Here is a 26,208-nt window from a genome sequence, read left to right on the forward strand (position 1 = left end):
GAGGGACATAGTATAATTGCGAGAATGACCTCAGACCTGGCGAAATCCGTAGGCTGACTTGGTCAGTATGAACTGCAGGGGCAACCAGGGCTCTGCCAACAGGTTCTTTTAAAAAAATACTTCAGGTTCCCAGACAAACAGCAAGCCCAGAAGAAACCTTATCACTATCAGCCCACAAAAGGCCAACCTGTATTGTGCACTCTGTGTGGCTCTTCTTCCACTTAAGGACTCCTGCAGAATTCAAGCTAAACGGAAGTGGGGGTGTTAAGCAGGGTAGATACACATAATATAATTCAACTGCCCTTGCCAGATCTCTTCCTAGGACAAACAGCATTTTCAACCACTTAGACCCAGGTTTTCCCCCGGAGGCAATTTTTCAGTCATTTTGTTTGGGAGGACACCAGAAAAGCTGAGTTCTGTTCTCCCTTCTCTTCTTTGCAGCTGCTCCGATAACAGCCTTGCCTCCTCCTTAGGGACCTTCCAAGCCCTTAGGCAGAAAAGCATCTGCACTCTCAGAAGACTTCAGGGGATGACACCAAGCTCCCAGTGTTCTCTCTCCTTGAAGGTCTGCCTTAGAGCCTCAGTGGTTTAGCCCAAGACAGGACTCTTGTGAAAGGAACAGAATGAAGTGTGCCTCAGCGTGGAGACAGTCCAAAAGGAAGTTGTGCTGGTAGAAGAGAATGAGCACGTGCCTGGAATGTGTGCAGGGCAGGGTGTGTATTAAATGCTAATATCAAGAGGTGTTTGTTCAGAGTTTGCCTCAACAGGTGCGGTGCAACTGCTTGGGACGTAACTGTGAACAGGGCCCAGTCACTGCCCTCAAATAGCTTGCAGTTGAACAAAAAAGAAAAAGAAGGGATACCTGTAGGGCAATGGAATGACTGCTAACAGAAGAGCGAGGTGAAGTCGGGGTTGGGAGCACATAGGCAGGCACCTCACCCAGTCCTGGGGGCTCAGAAGTGCTGAAAGGCTTCCTGGAGGAACAAGTATTCCAGGTGAGACTTGAAGAATGAGCCCCAGTCCCCTCATCACTCACCCAGTTGTCTGCAGTCACCTAGGTGATAGATGAAGGGTGAGGGAAGAAGCTGAAGAGAAAGAAGACAGCCCAAGGAAAAGCATGCCATCTTTTATATGACCTGAGTGACAGAGGAGCCGCTGGGAGAGACAAAGCTGGAAAGGCAGGACCCAGCCAGGCACAGGTTTGGGACAACAATGATGAATTCAGCCTGTAGCCACTGAGCAACAGTCACTGGGGAATTTTTGAGAAGAGAAGCAGCATTCCAGATTTACTTTTTGGATACACTACCTGAACCATGGGGGCAAGAATACAATGAAGCCAGCCTCCTGGAGGCCAACTAGCCAGGTAGGAAGCTGGTGTCTACTTGATTTCTCCACTTAAATGCATATAAGCATCTCAAACTTGATAGAACTGAAGCAGAATTCTTTATCTCCCCTTCAAGACTGCCCCTCCAAAGTCTTCTCTTTCTCAGTAAATGGTACTAGACGCTCAAGCCAAATATCCCGGAGGCATCCTGATTGCTGTTTCCCTCATCACGAACTCTAACTATAACCGATCTATCAACAAGCCCTGCAGACTTTCTCTCCAAAACACATCCCAAATACAATCCATCAAAACTAACACAGTTCCAGACTCTGGATGTCTCACCATTCACCTAGATGTATGCAGTCACCTAAGCAATGGTCCTCCCTCCACTCTTCATTCCCCTCAACACACTTGCCACATGGCAGCCAAAGGACGCTTTTATACATTTTTATTGTGAAATATAACATATGTGCAGTAAAGTACAAAAACCAAGTGTATAAATCAATGGTTTATCACAAAGGAAACGTACATGAACTCATCCCCAAGGTCAAGGAATAAAGCGTTAGCAGTTCTACCCCTGAAGCCCTCCTTGTCCTCTCTCCCTATCACTGCTCCTCCTTCTCACTATCCTATCTTTTAAGGTGATCCCTTCTTTGACTTTCCTTAAAGTTTACTAAGCACGAATCTCTAAAAGCAATAGTTTAGATTTTGGCTAATATTTTGGCTCTATATAAATGGACTCCTACTGCATTTGTTATTTTGTACGGGACTTCTTTCATTCAGCATTATGTTTATGAGATTCATTCATGTTGTGTGGGTAGCTCTAGTTTGCTTATTTTTATTGTTTTATGGCAGCCCATTATTTATCCATTCTACTGTTGATGGGCATTTGGATTGCTTCTGGCTTTTTCAATTGAAGTACAGTTGACACACGATGTTACATCAGCTTCAGGTGTACAACAGAGTGATTCCGTATCTCTATATGTTATGCTCTGCTCACCACAAGGGTAGCTACCATCTGTCACCAGAGAACACCATTACAGTACCAGTGACCATATTCCCCTTGCTGTACCTTTTATTCCTGTGGCTCATTCATTCCATAACTGGGAACCTATGCCTCCTACTCCCTTCACTCATTGGAATGCTTCTAGTTTTTCAGATAATATGAGCAAGGTTGCTACGAACAGTTTGATTATTTGTCTCTTGATGTCACAATAGTCTTAACTCACAAATCAGACATCATTCCTCTGTTTAAAACTCTCCAAAAGCCTCCTGCCCTACTTCAAATCCAAATTCCTTATCATGGCCTATAAGGTCTTCCTTCTCTGACATCCTCTTCTCTCTCTCTCACCCTTACTCACAATGTTCCCACCTCATCAGTCTTTCTACTGCTGGAACACACTATACTAGCATCTACCTCAGGGCCCTCACACTTAACTCTTCCCTTTGCCTAGAATGCAGATCTTGTATAGTCGGCTTCTGTCGTTCAAGTTTTGAGTCAAATATCAACTCTTCAGACGACTCCTTTGACCACCTACTTTGGAAGACACCCTCAATGCACTCTCTCTCACATCCCTTTGTTTTGTTTTCTAATGGTACCCTTTACTATGGAAAGCCATCTTATCTAAACGTCTGGTTAGTCGCTTACTCTTTGTCTCCTCCAATCCCCCTGAGCTCAGGGACACTGTCTTATTCACTTCTGTATTGCCTGCACCTGGAACCATGTCTGACATAGAGTGGGCATTCAATAAAAGCTTGTTGGATGAATGAACGAATGAATGAATGATGAATGAATGCACCAGGAAAGATGTCAGCATAACCAATCTAGTGGTAGTTAGATGGAGGAAGCAGAGTAGAGAGCAGTGAATACTTTTGAGAACAATGGAGGAAGAATAAAGATCATTGAGGAAAGGGGCGCCTGGGTGGCGCAGTCGGTTAAGCGTCCGACTTCAGCCAGGTCACGATCTCGCGGTCCGTGAGTTTGAGCCCCGCGTCAGGCTCTGGGCTGATGGCTCAGAGCCTGGAGCCTGTTTCCGATTCTGTGTCTCCCTCTCTCTCTGCCCCTCCCCCGTTCAGGCTCTGTCTCTCTCTGTCCCAAAAATAAATAAACATTGAAAAAAAATTTAAAAAAAAGATCATTGAGGAAAAGATGAATATTGAAAAAATGATATTGGGACAACTGCATAAACATACAGGAAAAAATTAAGTAGGATCCTTCCCACAAGTCTTACACTAAAATAAATTATCAATGAATCCTTTGCAGTGCAGAAGCTTTTATCTTGATGAGGTCCCAATAGTTCATTTTTGCTTTTAATTCCCTTGCCTTTGTAGTGAAATAAGCCAGTCAGAAAAGGACAGATATCATATGTTTTTCACTCATACGTGGATCTTGAAAAACTTAACAGAAGACCAGGAGAGAGGAGAGGGGGAAAAAATAGATACAAATGGAGAGGAAGGGAGGCAAACCACAAGAGATTCTTAAATACAGAGAACATACTGTAGGTGGATGGGGGTGGGGGAGAGGGAAAATGGGTGATGGGCATTGAGGAGGGCACTTGTTGGGATGAGCACTGGGTGTTGTATGTAAGCCAATTTGACAATGAATTATATTTAAAAAAAATTATCAATGAATCAAAGATCTACATGAAACCCTAAAAATTCTAAAAGTAAAAAAAGTATATATTTTGTAGTTGTGAAGGTCTTTGTTAGTACAATACAAAACCAAAACACAGTAATAAAATAAAAAAGACTGATGCATTTAATTACATAAAAATGTAAATACTACCATAAAAGCATAACTTCAAAAGGCAAATTACAAATTAGGAAAATATTTTCTGCATCTATACTATAGACAAAAGGCTAATTTTCTTAATATATAAAGAACTTCTACAAATCAATAAGAAAATATATAAAGGATATGAACAATCAATTGACAGAAAGGGAAATATCAATGACTCTAATTTATTTGAAAGATGTTTAATCTCATAATAAGAGAAAGACACATTGAAACTAGGAGATACCACTTTAATCCCTTAGATAGTCAATGGCCTAATACACACTGTGTTGGCAAAAATGCAAGGAAACAGGCACTGTACTACTAGATTGATAAACCAGTACTTCCATGAGAGGTAATTTGGGACTATACTGCAAAATTCTAAATTCACTCTTTGGCTCCACAATTCTACTTGTAGGAAATTTTCCATCACATATATTTGCATGTATGCAAATATATGTTTTTATAGGTGCACATATATGTTTATTCATTTATATGTTTATCTATTGAAGCATTAATATAATAGTGAAATATTATAAAAAAAGAAACATTACATATTCATTAAGCAGGGAACCACTAAATAAATTATAAAATATATACAGCCTTTAAAAAGATTGAGACAAATCTCAGTGCCCTGATTTGGGAGGATCTCCAAGATTAATTATTAAGTGGAAAAATATCTAAGCACATAACAGTTAAATTATGTATGTTACTATTTGGTTTTGAAAACGCTAAACATTATACTTTTATTTATGTATCTAGAAATGGAAGGATACACAAGAAATGGTAATAGTACTTGTCTTCTAGGAGGGGAGCTAGGTAACTAGGGGAAATTTTCAAAATAAAGAGAAATTTTAAGAATAGACCCTGAAAACTGCAAAACACTATTTAAAGAAATTAAAGAAGATAGTAAAAAATGGAAACACATCCTGTGTTCAGAAACTGAAAGACTTGATACTCTTTTTTTAGTGTTTATTTATTTATTTATTTTGAGAGAGAGAGAGAGAGAGAGAGAGAGAGAGAGTACATGCACGAGCACAGTGGAGGCGCAGAGAGAACGGGAGAGAGAGAATCCCAAGCAGGCTCCATGCTATCAGCACAGACCCTGACATGGGGCTCCATCCCATGAACCATGAGATCATGACCTGAGCAGAAACCAAGGGTTAGGCACTTAGCCGACTGAGGCCCCCAGGCACCCTGATGTAACATTCTTAAGATGTTGATGCTATCTAAAATAACCTACAAATTCAATGAAATCCCTATCAAAATCCCAACTACAGTTTTTGCAGAAATAGAAAATTCAGGCCTAAACTTCACACGGAAACTTAAGAGACCTGAAACAGCCAAAACAATCTTTAAAAAGAACAAAGTTAGAGGTCTCACACTTTCTAATTTCAAAATTTATTGCAAGTGTGGTACAACTTAAAAACAGACATACAGCTCAATGGAATATATTAAAGAGCCCAGAAATAAACCCTCATGTATATGATCAAATGATTTTCACAAGGGTCCCAAGACCATTCAATGGGGAAAGAACAGTCTCTTCAAATGGTATTAGAAAAACTGGAAATTCACATGTAAGAGAATAAATCTGGACCCTTATCTTACACCATATAAAAATTAACTCAAAAAAAAAAGGACCTAAAAGTAGGAGCTAAAATCATAACACTCTTAGAAGAAAACATAAGAGAAAAACTTCATGACATTGGATTTTACAATGATTTCTTGGATAGGACACCAAAAGCACAAGCAATAGATGAAAAAATAGGAAAAGTCAACTTCATCAAAATTTAAAACTGTTGGACACCACGGGACGCTATCAACAGAGTGAAAAAGCAATCTATGAAATGGGAGAAAATATTTGCAAATCATATATCTGATATGGGGTTAATACCCAAAATATCTAAAGCACCCCTATGACTCAACAACAAAAAACTCAAACAGCACAATTTAAAAATGGACAAAGAGGGGCGCTTGTGTGGCTCAGTGGGTTAAGCGTCCAACTCTTGATTTCAGCTCAGGGCATGATCTCATAGTTCATGAGCTGGAGCCCTGCATCAGGCTCTGCACTGGCAGCACAGAGCATGTTGGAGATTCTCTCTCTCCCTCTCTCTCTGCCCCTCCCTTGCTCTCTCTCTCTCTCTCTAAAAATAAACATTTTTTAAATAAATAAATTTTTTTGATGGGCAAAAAACTTGAATAGACATTTCTCCAAAGAAGATATGCAAATAACCAATAAACTCATGAAAAGATTCTCAGTATCACTAATCATTAGGGAAATGCAAATCAAAGCCACAATGAGATACCATTTTATACCCATTAAGATGGCCAATAAACAAACAAATAAATAAATAAATAGGTGAGGATGTGGAGAAATTGGAACCCTTGTACATTGCCAGTAGTAATGTAAAATGGTATAGCCACTGTGGAAAATTGTAAAAGAGTTCCTCAAAACAATTAAACATAGAATTACCATATAATACAGCAATTCCATTTCTGGGTACATACCAAAAAGAATTAAAGCAGAGACTAGAACAGATATTTGTACACTCATATTGATAGTAATATCATTCACAATAGCCAAAAGGTGGAATATACTGACATATATAAGTAAATATATTGATATATATTGATATATATACAATATGTATATTGTATATATATTGATACACATACTCTCCTTTTCAGAGCTATGTCACCTTCGTTTAACATACTTGGTAAGGTACTTTAGCCTTTCTGCACATCAGTTTCCTCATCCATAAAATGAAAATAATAGCACTGCCTACTACACTGGGCTGGTCTGAGGAACATAAAGCCCTTTAGAGTAGTAACTGCCACACTGTATGTGCTTCATAAGTAGTGGTTCCTCAGTTATTATTATTTTTAACAAATATCTATTGAGTACCTACTATATTCAGGCACTATGCCAAGTGCTGGGAATACAGAGATCAACAGAATGGGTTCCTGCCTTTAAAAGCCTCACCACTAAGTAAATGAGACCTTAACTGATTCCATCTTCACTCAAGCCCTCACTTTAGGAATAAGTGTTTAAAAAGCCATTATGGAAGTATTCCTCAAGAAGATACATAAAAGACTCAATTAGGGTGAAAGTCTAAATTGCTTTCTAACGATTAGACCTGCCTGAAAACAGAATGGGCTATCTTTAAAAGTAGTAAGTAGTCTGGATAACTACTTATCAAGATATGTTGCAGAAGAGATTCAGAGGGTTAGACTAGGTGATCACTATGACCCCATCTGGTTCAGAGAGTCTGTGATGCTATAAGGTGAGGGCCAAGGACTAGACTATGAGCAGCTTGGCTGGGGAAAGGCTCCAGGGTTTCAGCCTTGCAGACATATCTGCTTCATGACATCATCCAAATTCCCCCCAGCAGGGGCCAGAAGTGTCCATATGTCTGGTGTGGACTCAAAGTCAAAATGACAGACACGATTTTCTCATAGATGAATGGAGAGGAACCAAAGCACAATCATTCCCAGAAGACAGAGAGAAGGGCAGAAAGGCCCGAAGAGAAGGCCACCACAGCTTTTTTCTGGGCCAGCACAAGCTGCAGGATCCAGGTCTAGGAATAAAACATTGCAACAGAATTCATGAGTGAAGATCAAGAAGAAAACACCCCCAAGGTTGTCTGTGAATCCAAAGATGGTACCTCTACACAAGCCCCAAGCTCTGGGAACCACAGCTAGTCCAGCAACCCAGAGGATTCTGAGAGTCAGGTTTTTAAATAAAGGGCAAAAGTTCTCTTTCTGAGGTGTTTCAGGGTGTCCTGCATGGAGAGAGAGAGAGAAAGGCAGGACTCCCCTTTCAGTCTGGAGGCTTCATCTGCAGTCCACACATCAGTTGCAGGGCCAACTCAGGGCTGATGAAAAGAATGGGCAGGAAGAAACTGCTACATGACCTCAGCCAGTCAGTTCCCTAAGGGTCCCAGAGAAAAACAGCCCAGCTTCTCTTTGCTGGAGATCCTGACTTTCTTCTTCCCTGGAGTGCAGGGGTCAGGGGAATAACCTAGGAAAGGCCTCCTTGACAAGGTGACATTTGAGCAAAGACCTGAAGGTGGTAAGGGGCAAGCCATGCTAATACCTGCAGAAGAGAATTCTAAGCAGAGGAAACAGCAAGTGCAAAGAGCCAGAGACAAAGAGTGTGCCTGGCCTATCAGGAGTTCGTGTGATTGGAGCAGAGAGGTATGGGAAGAGTTACAAGACAGGAAGTCAGAGAGGTAAGGGATGGGGGTGACTTTCAGACCTTGTAGGGTTCTATAGGCCATTTTAAGGATGCTGGCTTCTACTTTTAATGAGATGGGAAGCCACTGGAGGGTTTTGAGCAAAAGAATGAGATATACTGACACAGATTTCAAAAGATCCCTCAAAAGCTGCCAGGTTCAGAATTTACTCCAAGTAGGGAAGCATGACCACCTGACCACCCTCAGTTAGTAGTAGCCTACTGCAACAATCCTGGAGAGGGATGACAATAGCTTGAACCAGGCTGACAGCTTGGTGAGAAGTGGATATATTTGACGATTCAGCCAAGAGGAACTGCTGACAGATTGGATGTGGGGAGTGAAAGAAAGAGAGGTATCAACGATGATGCTCATATTTTTTTGGCCTAAGCAGCTAAAAGGGTGTAGTCATTCACCAAGACAGAGAAGACTGAAGAAGGAAAAGGCTTTATGAAGATCAACTTAATATTTGAACGAGTAACGTCTGGCGTGTCTCATTAGACATCCATGTGGAAATGTCTCGTGCAACTGGATGTAGTGTTCAGAGAGAAGGCCAGGCTAAAGCTATATATTTAATATACTATTAATATGATGCTTAATATGTATCTACATGTAGCTATACGTTTATATATTTATAAGTCCTCTGCATATAGGGTCCTGGATAAAAGAATGTGCATAAAGAAGAGGTCTGAGAACTAAACCTAGGATATCCAACACTTACAGGTTGGCTAATGAGGAAAAATTAACAAAGCCACCGAGAAGGAGTTACCAATAACATGGAAAGAATACTGGGAAAGGATGTACATCCTGAAAGCCAAGTGAAGCATTTCAAGGAAGAGGGAGTAATAGCTTTCTCAGACACTGCTGTTAGGTCAAGTATGTCCAGATGAGAACTGAAAATTAACCACTGGATGTAGCAACAGGATAGCCATTGATGATCTTGGAACAATTTTGGTAGAGTGAGGGCAAGGGAGAGCCTCATTAAAGAAGATTCAAAAAGAATGGAGGGAGCCAAATAATGCAGAGAAAATCTCTCTTTATAAGTTATTCCAACTAATGTCCACTCTCACCACTGTTATTCAACATAGTCTTGGAAGTCCTAGCCTCAACAATCAGACAACAGAAAGAAATAAAAGGCATCCAGATCAGCAAGGAGGAAGTCAAACTTTCACTCTTTACAGACGACATGATACTCTATGTGGAAAACCCAAAAGACTCCACCAAAAAACTGCTAGAACTGATACATGAATTCAGCAAAGTCGCAGGATATAAAATCAATGCACAGAAATCAGTTGCATTTCTATACACCAACAATGAAGCAGCAGAAAGAGAAATCAAGGAATCATCCCCATTCACAATTGCACCAAAAAAATATAAAATACCTAGGAATAAACCTAACCAAAGAGGTGAAAAATATATACACTGAAAACCACAGAAAGTTTATGAAAGAAAGTGAAGATGACTCAAAAAAAAATGGAAAAACATTCCATGCTTATGGATTGCAAAAACAAATATTGTTCTTAAAATGTCAATACTACTCAAAGCAATCTACATATCCAATGCAATCTCTATCAAAATGACAGCAGTATTCTTCACAGAGCTAGAACAATCATAAAATTTGTATGGAACCAGAAAAGACCCTGAATAGCAAAAGCGATCTTGAAAAAGAAAACCAAAGCTGAAGCACCATAATTCCAGACTTCAAGATGTATTACAAAGCTATAATCATCAAGACAGTATGGTACTGGCACAAAAACAGACACATAGATCAATGGAACAGAATAGAGAACCCAGAAATGTCCCCACAAAACTATGGCCAACTAATCTTTGACAAAGCAGGAAAGAATATCCAATGGAATAAGACAGTCTCTTCAGCAAATGGTGTTGGGAAAACTGGACGGCAACATGCAGAAGAATGAACCTGGACCACTTTCTTACACCACACACAAAAACAAACTCAAAATGGATGAAAGACCTCAATGTAAGACAGGAAGCCATCAAAATACTAAAGGAGAAAACAGGCAACAACCTCTTTGGCCTCAGCACCAGCAACTTCTTACTTGACATGTCTCCAGAAGCAAGGGAAACAAATGCAAAAATGAACTACTGGGACCTTATCAAGACAAAAAGCTTCTGCACAGTGAAGGAAACAATCAGCAAAACTAAAAGGTAACGAATGGAATGGGAGAAGATATTTGCAAATGACATATCAGATAAAGGGTTAGTATCCAAAATCTATAAAGAATTTATCAAACTCAACACTCAAAAATACTCCAGTGAAGAAATGGGCAAAACACATGAAAAGACACTTCTCCAAAGAAGACATTCAGATGGCTAAAGACACATGAAAAAAAATGCTCAACATCATTCATTATCAGGGAAATACAAATCAAAACCACAATGAGATATTACCTCACACCTGTCAGAATGGCTAAAATTAACAATTCAGGAAACAACAGATGTTAGTGAGAATGAAGAGAAAGAGGAACGCTTTTACACTGCTGCTGGAAATGCAAACTGGTGCAGCCACTCTAGACAACTGTATGGAGGTTCCTCAAAAAATTTAAAATAGAACTACCCTATGACCCAGCAACTGCACTACTAGGTATTTATCCAAAGGATACAGGCCTGCTGTTTCGAAGGAGCACATGTACCCCAATGTTCATAGAAGCACTATCACCAATAGCCAAAGTATGAAAAGAGCCCAAATATCCATTAACTGATGAATGGATAAAGAAGATGTGGTAGGGGTACCTGGATGGCTCAGTCAATTAAGCATCCAACTTCAGCTCAGATCATGATCTCACGGCTCATGAGTTCAAGCCCCACATTGGGCTCTGTGCTGACAGCTCAGAGCCTGGAGCCTGCTTTGGATTCTGTCTCCGTCTCTCTCTGTCCTTCCCCTGCTTGCACTCTCTCTCTCTCTCAAAACTAAAAAAATAATAATAATAATTTTTTTAAAAAAGATGTGATGTATATATACAATGGAATATTACTCAGTGATAAAAATGAAATCTTGCCATTTGCAACAACGTGGATGGAACTAGAGTGTATAATGCTAAGCGAAATAAATCAATCAGAGAAAGACAAATATATAATTTCACTCATAAGTGGAATTTAAGATGCAAAACAGATGAACATAAGGGAAGGGAAGCAAAAATAATATAAAAACAGAGAGGGAGACAAACCAGAAGAGACTTTTAAATACAGAGAACAAACAGGGTTGCTGGAGGGGTCTGGGTAGGGGAATCGGCTAAATGGGCAAGGGTCTTTAAGGAGGGCACTTGTTGGAATGAGCACTGGGTGTTATATGTAAGTGATGAATCACTAAATCTTGTTTCTGAAATCATTATTATACTAAATGCTAACTTGGATTTAAATTTTTTTTAAATCTCCAAAAAAAAATAAGTTATTCCAACTAATAAATGAAGAAGGAGTAACAGGATTATAATAACATTTTGCAAGCCCCTAATGAAATAAACAATCTAGGCAGGGGTCAGCAAACCACGGACCTTGGGCTATCTATGGCCTGCTTGGTTTTGTATACAAAGTTTTATCGGAACTCATGTATGCTCATTCGTCTACATATTGGCCATGGCTGCCGATGCACTATAATGGCAGTGTTAAAAAACTGTGATAGAGACTGCATGGCCCCCGGACTAAAATATTTTCTGACCTTCATAGAAAAGGTTTTCCAACCCTGATCTAGATAATGATCCTCGGTGGTTGCTAATGTCATAAGAAGAGAAACAACCTCTGATGGAAGTACGTACTACTCCCTAGGAAGTCTACTTACAAAACAGTAAAAAATCAAATCTAAATCAGCGCCAGTTTATAGGAAATACAGGAAACAAAAACATTCAACAACACAATGGAGATGCAAGAATGGAAAGATCTATAGAAAAGCAACTGAGTTTTGTCAACAAATCAACTATAAAGCCAAAAACAAAGTGGGGGAGGAAACATACAGATTTTGACTTAAGGAACCTTTACTTTTTTTTTTTAACGTTTATTTATTTTTGAGACAGAGAGAGACAGAGCATGAATGGGGGAGGGGCAGAGAGAGAGAAGGAGACACAGAATCGGAAGCAGGCTCCAGGCTCTGAGCCATCAGCACAGAGCCAGATGCAGGGCTCGAACTCACGGACCGCGAGATCGTGACCTGAGCTGAAGTCGGACGCTCAACCGACTGAGCCACCCAGGCGCCCCAAGGAAACTTTAAATCAAATATAATGTGTGACACTTCTTTGAATTCTTTTTTTTTTCACATTTATTTATTTTTGAGAGACAGAGAGAGACAGCGTGAGCAGGGGAGGAGCAGAGAGAGAGGGAGACACAGAATCAGAAGCAGGCTCCAGGCTCTGAGCTGTCAGCATAGAGCCCAATGCAGGGCTCAAACCCACAAACTGTGAGATCATGACCTGAGCCAAAGTAGGACGCTTTAACTGACTGAGCCACCCAGGCGCCCCTGAATTCTGATTCAAACAAAAAAATAATAATAATATACGTAATAATAATAAGAAGACACAATTGGAGAAATTTGAATACCAACTAGATACCCGGAAGAAATTATTATTAATTAACTTGGAGGAGTGTGATAATGCTGGTTATTCTTCTAGTCCATTATCTTTTGGAGACTGGCACCTAAATATTTATAAAGTTATGGGAGGACTGGAATTCGCTTCAAAATAATCCAGTGGGGAGATTCAGGTGAAAACAAATGAGTCAATAATTACTGAAGCTGAGTGGTGGGTATTTGAGGGATTATTATACTATTCTCTCCAGTATATGTTTGAAATTTTCCACAATAAGAAGCTAATTCAATAGAATTAGCTAATCAATAAGAAGAGGATATACTTATTGTAATGAACACTGAGTAATGTATAGAATTGTTGAATCATTATATTGAATCAATATATATGTTGTATATTAATTATACTTCAATTAAAAAAAAAACTAAAGAAAAAGAAAGAGGAAAAGGAGGAAGAGGAAAGGAAAAGGAGAAAATAAAGGGAGAGAATTTAGACCCAACAAAGACAGGTAACTCTTTGGAGGAATCATACTGCATTGAGAAGAGAAATGAAGCCATTTCTGGGGGAGGAAGGAGGAGTTTTAAAAACACAGTCATTTCCAGCAGACTCGCCCTTCACAGCCCCTGCAGCTGTCACTGGAGCTCTATTGCTTCTCCCGGCTGCTCTCCTAAATAACATATTTGGTTTCTTCTTAAACTTCCCACTCTGAGCCTCCAGGTAGCCAGGCAGAAGGTATAGTCTCTGACCTTGAGAAACTGCCCTCTAACTGCATAGTCAAGTCCTACAGCTGAAAGGTTAACCAAAAAAGGCAAGGAATATGGGAACACATAGCACAGAGGATGGGAGGACCATAATTATATTGGGGTTCACAGCAGTGATGGACAGGGGCCACCTGGGAGAGATGCCAAATGTTTCCCAGAGGAGATGAGCCTCTGGAAGATGGGCAAAGAGGAGAGAGCAGGGCATTTTAGGAAGGAAAGGAATTCAAGCTAAGGCTAAGTCCCAAGGGAAACCTCTTCCACAGCCTATTTACAGAGCTCATGTTGGAAGGGGCTGAGAAATGTTGTCATCCACCCTCCAGGCCACCCTTTGCTGTGTCACTATGGATCATTTCCTGTGGGCCAAGCTGACCCACAGCCAGCCTTCTAGACAGCATCAGGGCTCACAATTGCAGAAGGGAGCCTCTGTCCGGGTGAGGTGCAGGAGGCATCCTCAGGGAGGGCAAGTCTGCACGCTGAGGATGGAAACTTCTCTGCATGAGTCCTGTACACCAGAAGCTCCGGTGAGGGCAAGGCCCAGACCTGCCTCTCCACCTGGCATCTCTGTCCTCTGAGCTCTGCCCAGTCCTCTTGTGGCTGATTCACGATGCTAAGAATATTCTCAACCTGGGGTAAGTAGGAAGTGCTTCATGAGGTTCTGGGGTCCCCTGATATTGTATGAATATTTGAGATGTGCATTTCACCAAGTCGAGTCCACAGCCTTCATCAAATGTTCAAAGGATTCTATGATGGCAAAGCCTAAGAATCACTGTAGTAGGAGTTTAACAATTTTTTGATGTATTAGATTTTGGGTAATGTCTGGGGTCTAATTACATCTGCTAGGGCTCCCTCCAAGGTCCTCCCACCCCTCAAAATAGAAATCAGGATCAGTGAAAACAAAAGTTAAAATTCTTCAATTTTCAATTGCAATTCCTCAATGGCAGGCTAACAGCAATGTAAACCTCAAGCAACCTCTACCTTTATAGGCAGAACAAAATAGCAAAACTACCAGGAGCCATTTCCCACATAACCACTACAATTATACCTATTTTTCAAGCCCTACAGTTTACAAGGCAAATAATTTCACCGGCGCTTCATATTTGGGCTTTGAGAATTTTGCTATGAAAACTTTAAAAAGCAGAATGAAGGAATAAAATGCGGGTGCAATCTGTATTTTTTTAATTGAATTGTGTTTGTCTTAATGGTTTGAATGGCCTCTACGAATAAGCATCCCCAAACCCTCAAAACTATACACGCCTACAAAAGCCATGCCTAACAGGATGTGAGATTAACACGCTCTGACTCTCTCCCTCAAATACTTTATATGCTCATTTAGTCAGTGTTTACTGGATACCTACAGGCTTGAGGTTCTGAGATGCTATAAGATGCACATTAAGAGGGCGGCCCAAGTGCACTATGGCAGTGCCCAGCCAGATCTTCCTGCCATTGTGCCTTCTGTCCCCTCCCGAGAGCTCACCACCACCCCCTCTGACCCAAAACAAGTCTCAGTAATCTGTAGCTAATATCTGTTCATTGCTTATAGTGGTTCAAACTTCACACAAATCCTGTGAGGGAGGGACTACTCCTACACATATCCAAGGAAGCTGAGATTCAGAGAAAACAAGTCACCTATGCAAAGCCACTTAGGAATGGGAGAGCCAGGACCCTGACAGCTGTGTGACCCTGCGGCTGGTGCTCTAAGCCCTCTCCCACAGAAGTGGGTCCCCCATCTGCTTGGTTATTACTCGTCTGGCACCTCCTTGGACTCCCCCACCCACAAGGAAAACCCACAGGGGCCTGGGCAGCTTTATGTTCCAGCAACACAGTCTCAACAACTCCAGGATGCCAGCAATCCTTGCCCCACCACATAAGGAAGAAAACATAATAGCAGCTGGGGACAGAGCTACTGCAGCCACATATTACACGCAGGCTGTGTTTGCCTGGTTCCCCAGGCACCTTCCTCCAAGTTCACCTGACCAGGCGGCCCTCTGCTCTGCTCACTCCCAGGGCAGCCAGCCTCTCACCAAGATGACTAACACCTGTTTTGACATTTTGGAGGTGCTTTGGCCTTTAGTTTCAGCCATAATGAACTGGAAGCAAGCAGAGAAGAGGGAAAGATAGAGGGCTGGGAAGTGGTGGCCATAGCAGGGAGAGATGATGGGCAAAAGCCAGAGGAAGCTGAAGGCATAATGCAGACCTAACACCAGGAGACCCTCACAGGTCAGAGGGTAGGCTAAGAAAGAGGCCGCAGCTTCACTGGGTCATCCCAGAGCAGCTGATCAACACTATCTTTTTGGAAGCTGGTTGTTCAGCATGGAAGCATCCTCAGTCCAGTGGTGAAAGGGGGGGTGAGGGAGAGGAGAGGATGAAGAAGGAAGGGAAGCAGTATGCAAGGAGAAACACAATTTCCCCTTAAGGAACTCACAGTCTAGAATCAGAGCATTCAATTCTTCCTGGGCAACCCAGGTCCTTCCCAACCCTAAGCCAGGGACTAGGAGGGGTGAATCACCATAAGACCCAGTCTCCCCTACCTCCTTCCCCCTCTCCTGTATCCATTCAACCAAGAGTTAGGGTTACTAAGCTACTGCTATGTGCCAGCACTGTGCTGAGCTCTGGGACACAGCAGTGGACAACAGGGACATGGTCCCAATCCTCAAGAAACTTTCTGCCTTGGGGACACAGATATTAAGTGTACACACATAAATTGGGATGAGTTCTATAAAAGTGTAGGATGCTATAAAAGTGTGCAGTGGAAGAGTCTAAATTAGACTGTGGGGGAGGACAGTTGTCTGGGAAGATCTCACTGAAGAAATGACATCAAAATGAGAATAGAATGATGAGTAGGTATGAATGATGAACGGAATGATGAACAGGCATTCACCAGGTAACTGGAGAGTTAGAGGTTGGAAGAGTTACAAAGAGAGGGAACAGCATGTACGAAGGCCCTGAGAAAGAGCTTGGCATATTCCAAAGGAGTCCAATATGGCTACAGAGTGGTAGGTGAAGGAGAGAGATGTAGGAGTTCAAGCTGAAGAAAGTAGAGATCTAAAACATGCATGGCACATGGGCCATCACTAAGATCTTGGATTTCTAGCTGAGAAGTGGCATGATCGTGTTTATTATCCAACATTATATGAGCTACCAGGTAGAGCAGAGAGCTGCAATAGGGACAAGACAGGAAGTGGAGAGATCAGTTAGGAGGCTCTTATGGTCATCTAAGTACAAGATGATGAGGGCTTGGTCTAGGTTGTGGCAGTAGGAGTGGAGAAGAGAGTACAGGGTCAAACAGTATTCAGGTAGTTAGACTGGCAGGATTTCATAATGGATTGCCTAAGGGTATAGAGAGGTGCAAGTATCAACAGTGCCCCCTGAACTGTTAGGTGGGTGAAGACACCATTCACCAAATCAAAGAAAGCTGGAGGAGAAGCATTTGGTGGTAGAGATCAAGAATTGAGTCTTATCATAAGTTTGAGATGCCCGTAAGACAGCCAAGTGGAGACATTAACAAAGCTTTTGGATGGACGCCTGGGTGGCTCAGTTGGTTAAGCGTCAAACTTCAGCTCAGGTCACAATCTCATGGTTCATGAGTTCAAGCCTAGCATCGGGCTCTGCACTGACAGCTCGGAGCCTGCTTTCGATCCTCTGTCCTCCTCTCTCTGCCCCTCCCCCCCCCAAAAAATAAATAATTATTAAAAATAAGGAAAGTTGTTGGATAAGGATGTCTGGAGCTTATCACAGAGGTCTGAGCTACAAGTGTAAATATGGGACATATGAGAAACCATTTGACTAATGGCTGTGTAGCAGGACATAAGAATGCGCCTGGCAGACGTTTAACTATAGGACACTTAATTAACCAAGAGCCCCAGCTTCTGGGCTCTGAAATCCATCACTGCATTTGCACAGAGGAACAGGGCACACTAAGGCAGGCCACTCCTAGGAGACATGAAACCCATCTAATGACTGATGTTGGTCCAAGGGCTTCCCAGAAGCCTTGCTGAGCCTTCTTAGATTTACAGCAGGCTGGGATCCTTGCACTTAATCTTCCTTCCCTCTACTCATCACTCAGGGTCAGATTCATTTGGTGCCCTGATAGCTCTTCCAGCGTTGCCCATTACCTTTCGTAGGTATTTCCTCTAATAAAGTCCTTGTACATTGAATCCCATCTTGATGTCTGCTTCTTGGAGGAGCTTTGCACACTGAAACTGAGCTTGGCCCTGTGACTTGCTTTAGCCAATGAAACGACAGCAAATGTGACACAAGCAGAAGACAAGATATTGTAAATAATAATGGGTTCAGTTTGGGGCAAGGTAAGCTTGAGATACTATGGAGTGTTGAAGTAGAAATGTCCAGTAGTCAGTTAGAGGGAAATTCTGAAACTCAAAAGACAATCCTGAGTTGGAAAGTCATCAGTATATGGGTGATGGCTCAAGCAAAGGGAGGGGAGAAAATCCCTCTGGAAGAGTGTGTACCATAAGAAGTGGAATGGACCCAGGTTGGGACCAGGAGGACCTACCTTTAAGAAGCAGTCTCTCAGTTCCCATCTGGAAGAAGAACCCAGCCAGAGCTAATCAGAGGTGAAATTACCAAGCAGTTAAAGCACCCAGGAAATACCAATGATACCTGGGTTGCTCCAGATCTCTTCTTAGAAGCCTATAGTAAATGGATAATAAAGCAATCAGCACTAAAGTGTTTAATGGTTAGTAACAGAAATCTCTAGAAATATTATCATCTAAACCTCATAGTAATTATGGCTTTGGAACCAAGACTTCAGTCAAATTTGGGCTCTACCACCTCTGGTGATCTTGGATTCTGGAGGGTTTTGCTCCTATAAAACGAGAACAACAATTCCTATATCTCAGACAGGTGTAAGATATGTCATGTTTCTGGTACATCCCTTCACCAATACCTCTAACTGTGGTTCTCAAACTTTAACATGAGTCAGACTCACCTGGAAGGTTTGTCTCAACCCAAGTTTCTGATTCAGGATGTCCGGGCTGATGCTGATCCTGCTAGTCCAGGAACCATACTTTGGGACAAGATGGTCTCCCTGAAGGACCTCTACCATGTCAGTGAATAGCCCACATACCCCAACAACTGGTCTCGTTGAGTTGGGCTGTGGAATTAGAGCTCTAGGTTCTAAGTACAGGAAGCGTGATAAAGCAACAGCAAGGTGAGGAACAGGGGCAGGCACACAGTCTTCTCTCTCAGCTGTCACCCAAGACATCTCAAAGGCTACAAGTTGAGTGATTCATACCTGGGTGCTTGAAAAGCCATGACTCACTGGATACAGTAGGTGGGCTACATTGACTCAAGTCTCAGAGAGGGTGGCAGAGAGGGGAGCAGGTCTATAGAGTCACAGCCAACAATCAGCAGAATGGCCTGAGGTCTTCTGGGCACCTAACAAGCCAGGCTCCAGGACTGGAGGAAGACAAAGGATGCAGACGTGTGGGAAAGGAAGTCTTCCTCCCAGACATGGAGGGCAAGAGTGAGCTATGGCATCTTTTCCCAATTTCAAATAAATTAACCTCGGCTCTGGGTCAAGAAGACCACGAAAGGCAAGAAAAGCAACATGGAATCTCCTCAAGAAGTCTACTTCCTCAGTATTACCCATCCCTCTCTGCCCTGGGGATGCCCTTCTCTGAGAAATTCTCCATTCTCCCCAGAGCACTGTGTATAGAAATCTCCAGGAAATCCCAGGAGTTGCAAGAGCGGAAGGAATTTTCTTTTAACAAAGGCCTGCCACAGACACCACCTTATTTTATTTCTTAAAAATCCCCTCTGAACTCCCAATTTTATAAGCCTAAATTTTTTCAACTCACATTTACTACCATGCTAGGTACTGAGATTGCAAATATTAATTAATCACAATGCTTGCCCTTAAGGAATTTTGCCTAATGAGATATAAAATGTGCTGCATTTATTTTATAGTCTACAGAACACTTTCTTGTGCAGTGGTAGTTATTCCTCATAATGGCCACAGAGAATCGGTGATTTGGATCCTATCTCGTTTTTTGTCATTCTGATCTTCCACTTAAATATTACGTCCTCGGAAGCCTTCCCTGACATTCCAATCTAAAGAGCTACTCAGTCACTGCCACGTCACCCTATACTAATTTTCTAGGTGACATTTACCACATTTTTTTTTAATTTACTTGTCTATTTTCTCTCTCTCTCTCTCTCTCTCTCTCTCTCTCTCTCTCTCTCCCTTCCTCCCTCCCTCCCTCCCTCCCTCCCTCCCTCCCTGCAACAGAATATAAATTTCACAAAAGTAGGAGATTTTTCTGCCTCGTGCACTGCTATATTCCCAGTACCCAAATCACTGCCTGGACCAGAACAGGCACTCGGGATATATTTGCAAAAGGAGAGAGGGTGGGGACAGAGGGTGGGAAAAGAGAAGGGAGGGAGGGGGCAAGCAGAGAGAGGCTGCTTAACAGCAGAGAAAAACAGAGATGAGGCTTACATCTGGGGGTTTATCTCCTCCCCAGCCCAGACTCCTTCCCCTCCACACACCTTGGGGACCACTCTGGGCCAGTGCCCAGGTTCTGAGGTTGGCAGGCTGACTTTCCTTGCCTGGGTACAGAGGCAGATGTACCCAGGACTCAGACATCAGCGCTGAACAGCTCATTAACCCAGAGTCTGAGATGCGACAAAAAGAGAAGCAGGTTGTTGGATACGTGTTCACCTGTCATTACAAATCCTTTCACTAAGGAAGGCATGAAACTTTGTATCTAGGTTCATTATACTCAAGAAAACATCAATCAAGAACCAAATAAGTCAAGAGAGATTCAATTTACCTTCTTTTAAGAGGCAGAAATATAAAATGTTCTTCGTCACTTTTTAGATTAAGGAAAAAGAATAAAATTCCTACTCAGTAAATAGAGCAAACAAAAAAAAATTCTATTATATGTCAGGGTAAGAGGGAGAGACAAAGAACAAAGAGAGAGGGAGAAAAGGGATGGGAGACAAAATCATAGAACAGTCATTACTCTTAAAATGGGCAGGAATCTCAAGCAACCACAGGCTCCAGGCCCCTTCTCTGTAAGGTGGGGTACTGGGCCTGTGTAGTGATAACATAGCTGAGGCCCAAGGGGTTACGTGATTTGTCTGTGGTCTACAGCCAGTAAGGACTGGAGCAAGACCAGATCCCCTACATCATGGCCAGATAACATATAATTTAGTAAAAGAAAAAAGACTTCTTCAAAGTACTGTACTGAGAGCTAGAAACCAATTATTTGAAAGTGAGAACCATGTCATTTTCATCTTTTTTTCCCACTCCTCCTAGAAAAAGGCCATGTACACATGTGGTTCATGAGAAAGGGGGGAAACCTCAAAAGATATACGAGAGAATAAATATAGCCTCTGTAGTACAGAAGACACAAAGAACTACTTCGGCATCAAGTTGGATTTTTGCAACAACAGTGATACTTCCATCGCTGACAGATGTGTCCGTGAGTATAGCCCTAGACTTTGTTACCCAGGTTAGAAATTATGTAAAAAGTCACAGGGATAGATTCACTGCCCTGCCACAGGCCGTGGTGCCTGGACTGTGCCCAAGACAGCATCACGCCTTCCTCCTGGTGCTCCCCAGTTCTATGCCCTTCCGGAAAACCCATTTAGGAGCTGCTGCCAACACTAACTCCATATTAATAATCTAGAGCATTCTCTCTTTACTCCAGTCCCAGGCTAGCATTTATAGGAAGAAAATGTCTTTTTCAAGTGTGATCAAAGTAGTTACAGAGGCTCTGTGATTCCACAGGATGAATCTTTCCAATAATACCATGGGAATATAAATGGTATATTGGGTACCATGGGAATGTAAATGGGAAGGCCTTTCCTTGGTAAAGCCCAATTCTGTTCTAGAATCTCATTCACTGTGGTTCCTCCATGTCCATGCATGTAAGCAGACAACAGAACCCTTTAGAATCCTCCTGTCAGAGATGAGGATTGTAGCCTGGTATATGTTTTCCAGGTGACAGCGAGAAAGGTACCACATACCTTTGCTTCCACCAGGAAGATACCTGACATGCACATAACCAACTGTCTACTGTAACAAATAGTTTTAAATGAGCCTTTTGGTTCCACGTGGCTTTATAATTTGTCACATGTATACTTCATCCAATGGCCTAGATGCAGGCTCCCCACCACACTATAAGCGCCATGAGAACAAAAACCGTGCCCCCTCCACCTTTTTTTGGTAGACCATCTCCTACTGTCCTGCTCCCTAACCCACTCCTCCTTCAGTGCTTAGCTCTTCAGGGCATATTGTAGATATTGGTTAGCAAAGTGTTGTATTTCCTGCTCTTCTCAATTCTCTGCCACTTATTGAGGATGCAAGGTAATATAACTTATTCGGGATGCCAAGGTAACACAAGGCGGGAGCAAAGAGTCTCCCCTGGCCAGATAAACCACCTCATTTCTCCAGCCACAAACTGGACTCAGGCCTGCCCACAAGAGGCCAAGGCAGTCACTGTTCTGTTCCTCCCCAGGATGCCTCTTTCATAGCCCCTCCATCTAACACCTATCCATCAACCCCACCCACCCACCCCTAGCCTCACCAAGTGAGGAGAAGGGAGGAGGGCTCTGTCTAGGATTTGCAGAGCGAGCACAGAGCACAAAGCCCTCCTGAACTGTGAGATCTTAGATGGTTGAACAAGGACATACCTGGGGAGCATCTGCCCAACCTCCATTTTCAGGCAAGGTAAAAGAGGCCCAGGGAGGTGAATGATTTGCCCAAGGTCACATGGCTACTCAATGGGGCTGAGCCAGGGCTAGAAATCAAGTCTTCCAGAGCAGTGCTTTTTTTATCTACCCCCCCCCCCCCCACCTGATAATGCCCTCCTTCCCCCTAAGCATGCTGTTCTTGGTCTGGCTGACTGTGGTGCTACAAGGTCAATAAGAATGATGACCAGGCGTAAACAATGTCTGGGACTATCTACTTAATGGTATATTTTCACCCATATGATAGAGAAAGAATCTGAGGGACCTGGCCAAGACACTGCCAGCGGGTATGGTCAGCTTTCCTTGCTGATCTATAAAATTATTTCTGGGCAACCATTCCTTTGCTAATCTGTAGAATTACTTCTGAGTAGTGATGATCTCTCCAAGCCCAGGTCATGGTCAATCTCTGAAAAAAACTGGACTCAGTGAACTGTGACAGTGAGAGACCTCAGGCTTTAATAACTAAGGTGTAGACAGACCCTAAAAACCAGATGGTGACATGTTCTATCTTTCCAAGAAACAATCCTACCATCCCAGGTAATCATGAGTTCACTGCAGTAGGATCCAGGAAAGAGACCCCTCCAGTGATGGTCTAAGCAGCAACGCAGGTAACGAGAGACACAAACTTCATGGAGACCAAGAAAGGACAACGCTGACAGAAAGGACAGGGGCAACATGAGTCAAGAACCAGGCAGGATGGACAAATGCACTGCCCTATCCACCCCCCTCTAGAATTGCCCCTCACCCTCCAAACCCCAAATAGGTGGGATTATTTCTGTGAGCCAAACACTGACCACATCAAAGTCACAAAAAAGCACCACTGCATGGAGGGAGTCAGCTAGCTTTGGGTTTGAATCCCAGCTCTGCCCCCTACTATCTGGGGGAACTTGAGCAAGTTACTAACTTTTCTGAGCTTCAGTTTCCTCATCTATAAAATGGAGATACCTTCTGAACAAGGTTGAATAAGGATTAATTATGATAAAGTCTAGAAATTGCTTGGAAAATAATAAGCACTTAATAAGCGGTAGCCAAGTTTTTGAAGCCCTGCAAGGACTTGGCTGCCTGAAAGACCCATGGGCCCCCAGAGGAATGAAGGTATGACTGATAAACACACCCCCTAAGAATCCCCATCACTCCTGCACACAAGCGAGAGAAGTCAAAGCCAGGTATTACCCTGTAACAGGACATTTCCTGAACACGAGTTTCTCAGTTTGAAACCAAAGCACACACACCTCATTCCCAGTTGCAGGAGAGCCAAGGAGGTATGACAGCAGTAATCCAATAAGTCAACTGTGTGACTCTGAGGGTCACTGTATATCACATTGCCATCAACACAACACTTGAATTCCTGGCAGATGGATCACCTCCTTGGATCCCCATGCTCATAAATACCACAGAGAAGCAGACAGAGGGATAGAAACAGCTCCATGTAAATCACCCTCTGCTTGCAATCCCCGAAGTCAGAGCATGAAGTCCCATGCTGGGAATGGGATTTTCAGAGGGACTGATGGAGCTGGGGGGAAAAAGTTCATCAAGGGCAAGAGATTTGTATTCAGAGCTGGACTCTTAGATGGAACTGAAATAAAGTCCATCTGAGATCTGAGTCAGAAAGAACCATGCCAGGAGGGAACATGCAAGATCCAAATGACATGAAAGTAACACATATTATGTCATCAACTGTCCCTACCTCTGACCATATAGTCACTCTTAGGGCAATCATTCATCCCTGTCTGGACAGCCTCTATTGCCCTACATAACCATTACTAATGTCTCTGTCCACTTTCAAAAGTGCCCTGGCTTGAACAATAAATTACATGATCACCCATTACTACCAAGTGGTATTAAAAAACAAGTAAATAAACAAAAACAAAAGAAGACCTCTTACCAGGCCAGAGACTCAGCGTGTGAAGAAAACTCTAGAATGGAATCAACCAAGAAAAGATTGCCTTCTTCTACGCTCTCGAGACAGCCGTACAATCCTACAAGATCTATACATTTGCAGAAAGGAGCTTCTATATTTTCCGTTGGTAATTCCTCTTGGAACTGTCAACTGGAAGTTTTCCCCTGGCATCTACCCTCATTCCCAGCCCAGTAAAGAGAGCCCCTTTTATCCGGCTCTGATGTTGGTGAAGATAAAGTCATGCCTTTATTTAAGCATCACAAACATCCTATCCTTCCAGGAAGACACTTCTCTGGACTAAGCCATCCTGACTCCTCCAGCTTTTCTTCTAACCATGATGCCTCTGTGACATGTGCAGCTCTGGGCGCCCAAGAGTAAGAATCCACCACCATGGCCTCCAAAGGGAAGAGCTGGTGAATCATTACAAGCCCCCAGATTTTGGTCACCAGCCCACCCATTCAGCCTGAATCTCGCGCTCTGAGCCGCCAGAGTCACAGACCCAGCGTGAGGGAGGATCCCCTCCTGGGGCAAGTGGCCAAACTGCCACCCTGACCCCCAGGGTGAGGTGGATGCCTCAATCTCAGAGAAACCAGAGGGGGTAGTGTTTCCCATCATTCTCTCCCAGGCAAGGACTCAAAACAAAGAGGCGCAGAGAACTGGGAGCTCCATCCCAGGAAAAGAACGCACAGCCACTCTCACACCGGGAGATCCAAATTCTGTCAAAAAGCAAGTCACTCCTAAGTACCCTGGCTTCTTCTCCGCACTCCCCTCCCTCCTCTGAGCCCAACTGTCAGCCCTCTCCCAGGAGTGGGTCTGCCGGCCACCCGCCCGACCCGCGGCTCCGGGCACCCAGCCTACCGTTCCCGGGACGCCCCCAAGGGTGCACGCAGCTTCCTTCACAGAAACTTCGCTGGAAGCTCCGTCCCTGCTCGGCAAGCCCCTCCCATCGAGGTGGTCTCCCGCGCACAAAAATGCCCGGTACGGGGTGGGGCGGGGTGGCTGGCGAACGCGCGGCAGGGTCCGGGGAGGCTAGCTAAGACCCCGCGCCCGGCACCTGCACCGAGCCTGGCGGCGCTTCCGGGGCGCGCGAGCCTCCCTGGCTGCGGGCTGGGCCAGCGAGACGCCGGCCGGGCGCCTGGCAGGGGCACACCACTCACACCCCGAAACGCGGGACGGCACGGGCTTTCTCACGCCCAGGAAGTCGCCACCGAAGTTGCCAGGAAAGGGTAGCGCGTAGAGAGGCAAAGCCGGCGGAGAGCCAGATTCCGAGAAGGTATGGGCAAACTAGGAATCCCCGCGGTCCATCATCCCCCAACAGGTAGCAGCGCCGGGAGCGAGGCGCGGCGCCCCCGCCGCCGGGGAGGAGCGGGCAGCGCGGCAGGCGGCAGCGGGCACCGGCGCGGACCACTGTTCCCGCGGTGGCCGGACCCCGGGCTTACCTGGAATTCACGCAGGGTCCCGCGCTCGGCTGAATGGGCAGGGCGTGCTAGTATTCCCGAGGCATCCCTGAATTATTTTAAAAGAGCAAACGGGTGGGGGGAGGGGCCCCGAGAGAGGGGGGCGGGGAGGAAAGACGGTGAAATGGAAGGGGGCCGAAGGAGCAACCCAAAGAAAGAAGGGGGAAGGAAGGCAGGAGGAGGTAAGGGGGAGAAACGAAAAATAAAATCGATAAAACAGAAGGGAAGCAGTTAACAGGGGGGAAAAAATCTGCCTCCTGCCCACACCGTGGAAAGGAAATTTCTGACAGCGAGACAACTCGCACACATGCCCCCCAGAGAGGCCAGACGGGGGGAAACAAAGGAGCAGGGCGGCCCGGAGCCGGCTCCCGGGGAAGCGGCGGCAGTCCGGCTCGGGCAGCGCGCGCAGGTCGGCGAGGGAGCGGGCGTGGAGGCGCGGCGACGGCGCGCCGGCGGGCGCGCGCACTCCGGGGGCTGCGGGCGGGGCGGGGCGGCGGGGCCGATGGGGCGGGGC

The 26,208-nt window shown here is 43.9% G+C and overlaps 1 protein-coding gene across 10 annotated transcripts in view; it reads right to left on the bottom strand.

Annotated features, from left to right (window-relative positions):
• The window catches only part of CACNA1E (calcium voltage-gated channel subunit alpha1 E), a 654,182-nt gene that overhangs the window by 471,387 nt on the left and 156,587 nt on the right, over positions 1-26,208 (bottom strand). Inside the window, exon 1 of one of the 10 annotated variants that reach the window (XM_023247743.2) lies at positions 25,677-26,126. The exons of the other annotated variants lie outside the window; for them this stretch is intronic. The gene's annotated coding sequence lies outside the window, so the exon portion shown is untranslated. Of the gene's footprint in view, positions 1-25,676; positions 26,127-26,208 lie in introns of those variants that run through there. 10 annotated transcript variants of the gene reach the window in all.

This window comes from Felis catus, chromosome F1 (assembly GCF_018350175.1).
Source record: "Felis catus isolate Fca126 chromosome F1, F.catus_Fca126_mat1.0, whole genome shotgun sequence".
NCBI lineage: Eukaryota > Metazoa > Chordata > Mammalia > Carnivora > Felidae > Felis > Felis catus.